The sequence below is a fragment of the Stenella coeruleoalba genome (assembly GCF_951394435.1).
Source record: "Stenella coeruleoalba genome assembly, chromosome: 4".
In the NCBI taxonomy this organism is placed as follows: Eukaryota; Metazoa; Chordata; class Mammalia; order Artiodactyla; family Delphinidae; genus Stenella; species Stenella coeruleoalba.
This window is the reverse complement of record NC_137149.1, coordinates 82,404,104-82,409,243: the sequence shown is the minus strand read 5'-3', so window position 1 is coordinate 82,409,243 and position 5,140 is coordinate 82,404,104. Positions and strand designations below refer to the sequence as shown.

At 38.0% G+C, this 5,140-nt stretch overlaps 1 pseudogene across 1 annotated transcript; it reads left to right on the top strand.

The window, feature by feature from the left end:
* The first annotated feature begins 2,422 nt into the window (after positions 1 to 2,422).
* LOC307185681 (importin subunit alpha-1-like) lies at positions 2,423 to 4,040 on the top strand (annotated as a pseudogene). Its single transcript has one exon. The product of its transcript is annotated as an importin subunit alpha-1-like (transcript).
* The last annotated feature ends 1,100 nt before the right edge of the window (positions 4,041 to 5,140 follow it).

Sequence of the window (5,140 nt, the reverse complement as noted above, 5' to 3'; positions counted from 1 at the left end):
ACTCAAAATGGATTAAAGACCTAAATGTAAGGCCAGACACCATCAAACTCTTAGAGGAAAACATAGGCAGAACACTCTATGACATAAATCACAGCAAGATCATTTTTCAGCCACCTCTTCAAGAAATGGAAATAAAAACAAAAATAAACAAATGGGACCTAATCAAACTCAAAAGCTTTTGCACAGCAAAGCAAACCATAAACAAGACAAAAAGACAACCCTCAGAATGGGAGAAAATATTTGCAAACAAAGTAACTGACAAAGGATTAATCTCAAAAATTTACAAGAAGCTCATGCAGCTCAATATCAAAAAAACAAACAACCTAATCCAAAAATGGGCAGAAGACCTAAATAGACATTTCTCCAAAGAAGATATACAGATTGCCAGCAAACACATGAAAGAATGCTCAACAACATTAATCATTAGAGAAATGCAAATCAAAACTACAATGAGGTATTATCTCACACTGGTCAGAATGGCCATCATCAAAAAATGTACAAACAATAAATGCTGGAGAGGGTGTGGAGAAAAGGGATCTCTCTTGCACTATTGTTGGGAATGTAAATTGATACAGCCACTATGGATAACAGTATGGAGGTTCATTAAAATACTAAAAATAGAACTACCATACGACCTAGCAATCCCACTACTGCGCACATACCCTGAGAAAACCATAATTCTAAAAGAGTCATGTACCACCATGTTCATTGCAGCTCTATTTACAGTAGCCAGGACGCAACCTAAATGTCCATCAACAGATGAATGGATAAAGAAGATGTGGCACATATATACAATGAAATATTACTCAGCCATAAAAAGGAATGAAACTGAGTTTTTTGTAGTGAGGTGGATGGACCTAGAGACTGTCATTCAGAGTGAAGTAAATCAGAAAGAGAAAAACAAATACTGTATGCTAACATATATATGTGGAATCTAAAAAAAAGAAAAAATGGTCATGAAGAACCTAGGGGCAATACGGGAATAAAGATGCAGACCTACTAGAGAATGGACTTGAGGATACGGGGAAGGGGAAGTGTAAGCTGGGACAAAGTGAGAGAGTGGCATGGACATATACACACTACCAAACGTAAAATAGATAGCTACTGGGAAGCAGCCGCATAGCACAGGAAGATCAGCTCGGTGCCTTGTGACCACGTAGAGGTGTGGGATAGGGAGGGTGGACGGAGACGCTAGAGGGAGGAGATATGGGGATATATGTATATGTATAGCTGATTCACTTTGTTATAAAGCAGAAACTAACACACCATTTTAAAGCAATTATACTCCAATAAAGATGTTAAAAATATGTGAAGAAGTTTACATATACAAATGGTTTTACTCATTAACTAAAAAATACGGATGACTTTCTGTTGAAATCTAAAATGAGTATTTCTTTTGTTGAGTATTAGAATATATTTTTCCTTTCTATGTTCAACTAATCTACAACAAAGGAGGCAAGAATACACAATGGAGAAAAGAGAGTATCTTCAGTAAGCGGTGCTGGGAAAACTGGACAGCTACATGTAAAAAATTAAAATTAGAACACTAACACCATGCACAAAAATAAACTTGAAATGGACCAAAGACCTAAATATAAGGCCAGACATTATAAACTCTTAGAGAAAAACTCAGGCAGAACACTCTTTGACATAAATCACAGCATTATCTTTTTTGATCCACCTCCTAGAGTAATGAAAATAAAAACAAAAATGAACAAATGGGACCTAAATAAATTTAAAAGCTTCTGCATAGCAAAGGAAATCATAAACAAAATGAAAAGACAACCCACAGAATGGGAGAAAATATTTGCAAACAAAGTGACCAACAAGGGATAAATTTCCAAAATATACAAACAGCTCATGCAGCTGTTTGTCAAAAAAACCAAGCAACCCAACCTATAAACGGACAGAAGATCTAAATGGACATTTCTCCAAAGAAGACATACAGATAACTAAAAAGCACATGAAAAATGCTCAGCATCACTAATTATCTGAGAAATGCAAATCAAAACTACAATGAGGTATTCACACCGGTCAGAACGGCCATCATCAAAAAGTCTACAAAGAATAAATGCTGGAGAGGGTGTTGAGCAAAGGGAGCCCTCCTACATTGTTGGTGGGAATGAAAATTGGTACAACCATCAGGGAGAATAGTATGGAGGTTCCTTAAAACACTAAAAATTGAACTGCCATATGATCCAGCAATCCCACTCCTGGGAATATATCCAGAGAAAATCATAATTTGAAAAGATATATGAACCTCAGTATTCATAGCAGCACTATTTAAAATAGCCAAGACACTGTCCTCAGGCCGACCATGGTGGACGATTTGAGCGCAGTTGATCCGTAGCCTGTGCGTCCTGCACCACCTCCTGTGGAAGCTTGAGCAGGCTGTGTAGCTTTCTCCCTTTGTCTCATAACAATGTCAACCAATGAGAATGGTAATTCACCATCTGCCCGCCTTAAAAGATTCAAGAACAAGGGGAAAGACAGTCCAGAAATGAGGCGGCGCCGAATAGAAGTTAATGTGGAGCTCAGGAAAGCTAAGAAGGGTGACCAGATGCTGAAAAGGAGAAATGTCAGCTCTTTTCCAGATGATGCTGCTTTCCACTGCAGGAAAACCGCAACAACCAGGGCACTGTAAATCGGTCTGTTGATGACATTGTCAAAGGCATAAATAGCAACAATTTGGAAAGCCAGCTCCAAGCTACTCAAGCTGCTAGGAAACTGCTTTCCAGGGAAAAACAGCCCCCTATAGTCAGCATAATCCGGGCTGGTTTGATTCCAAAATTTGTGTCCTTCTTGGGCAGAGCTGATTGTAGTCCCATTCAGTTTGAATCTGCTTGGGCCCTCACTAACATTGCTTCTGCGACATCAGAACAGACCAAGGCTGTGGTAGATGGAGGTGCTATCCCAGTATTCATTTCCCTGTTGACATCTCCCCACGCTCACATCAGTGAACAAGCTGTACGGACTCTAGGAAACATTGCAGGTGATGGCTCGGTCTTCCAAGACTTGGTTATCAAGCATGGTGCAGTTGACCCACTGTTGGCACTTTTGGCGGTTCCTGACTTGTCATTTTTAGCATGTGGTTACTTACATAGTCTTACCTGGACACTTTCAAATCTTTGTCGCAAGAAGAATACTGCAACCCGCCTTAGATGTTGTTGAGCAAATTCTTCCTACTTTAGTTCGTCTCCTGCATCACCATGATCCAGAAATTTTAGCTGGTGCCTGCTGGGCTATTTCCTACCTTACCAATGGTCCAAATGAATGGATTGAAATGGTTGTGAAAACTGGGGTTGTACCCCAACTTGTGAAGCTTTCAGGTGCTACTGAATTGCCAATTGTGACTCTCGTGCTAAGAGCCATAGGGAATATTGTCACTGGGACAGATGAACAGACTCAGGTTGTAATAGATGCAGGAGTACTTGCCATCTTTCCCAGCCTGCTAACAAACTCCAAAACTAATATTCAGAAGGAAGCTACGTGGACAATGTCAAACATCACAGCTGGCCACCAGGACCAGATACATCAAGTAGTAAATCATGGATTAGTCCCATTCCTTGTTGGCGTTCTCTCTAAGGCCGACTTTAGGACACAAAAGGAAGCTGTATGGGCTGTGACCAACTACACAAGGGGTGGAACAGTTGAGCAGATCGTATACCTTGTTCATTGTGGCATAATAGAACCGTTGATAAACCTCTTAACTGCAAAAGACACTAAAATTATTCTGGTTATTCTGGATGCCATCTAAAATATCTCCCAGACTGCTGAGAAACTAGGTGAAACTGAGAAACTTAGTATAAGGATTGAAGAATGTGGAGATTTGGACAAAATTGAAGCTCTACAAAACCATGAAAATGAGTCTGTGTACAAAGCTTCATTAAACTTGATTGAGAAGTATTTCTCTGTGGAGGAAGAGGAAGATCAAAATGTTGTGCCAGAAACTACCTCTGAAGGGTATACATTCCAAGTTCAGGATGGCACTGCTGGGACCTTCAACTTTTAGATTGTACATCTGAGGCATAAAGTTGTTTGTTGTGTACTATGTCTGGTAGAAGTTTGTTTCTTAAACTGTCTAAATCTCTGAATATCACCAGCCAAAGTTTAGCTCAATTTTCTTCACATATAGGAAGCTAATGTATAGAAATAAAGTAAAATTAAACAGATCTGCAGCAAGGAGTAGAGATCACAGGTCAATGGAAAAACCCAAACAAAGGCTCTCTAGCCCTAATTCTGGCTATCAAATTCCCTGTTGCAGGTTTGCTGGACCAGAGGTTTTTTGCTTAACTCTCCCTCATTCATGAAATATTCTAGTATCGCAACCATAAATCTCCCTTTCCTCCCTTTTCCTTTTGTTTTTCACAGTTAAAGTTGGTTTCAGTCACTTGCAATTGAAGCAGTACTTATTAATACAAAATTTGATATTTTTATACTGAGAGGAAATATTTTTTTGAAAACAGAATGCTATACTCTGATCCATAGGGATTATACCACCCAATTCCAATTTTTAACCAAACTTTTATCCATATGCCATATATCTCTCAAAATAAGAATTCAAAATGAGTAAATTATAATTGAAAAGATAGTGGAATGCACACAAGGAATCTAAACAAAATAACCTACCAAAAGAAAAGACTTAATTCTGATATGCTTCAGTTATTGTTATGGTAACAAAGAGTATAAGTGACTAAAACAAAAATCTTGAAAAGTCGTACTTAAATATAATACATTATGGGTTCACAATTTATTTTAGGATTACTTGTGTATTTATTAATAATATGCTTATAAGTCTACCTCTGAATAATCATCTTGAGTCATTATATAATCACATTGCTATGATAGGTACCAACTCCTACTTGCCCTGTATTTCCAATTTTGATAGTAACATTAATATTTAATTTTTCTTTTGTTTTGTTTTTAATAAGAAAAAATTAAATTGTTCAGCTCCATAGCCTTATGCCATCTCACTGGCAGCAATCTCTCCCTCTGTCTCATATTTTCTTTCTTAGGAGTAACATAATTTTTGTTTTATCTTATGTTAATCATTTAGTGAGGGTCTCAGTCTCAGTTCCAAGTGGCTTAACAAAAATATTGCATAACGGTTCATGCAATGCTCTCACCAAGAGGATTTCTA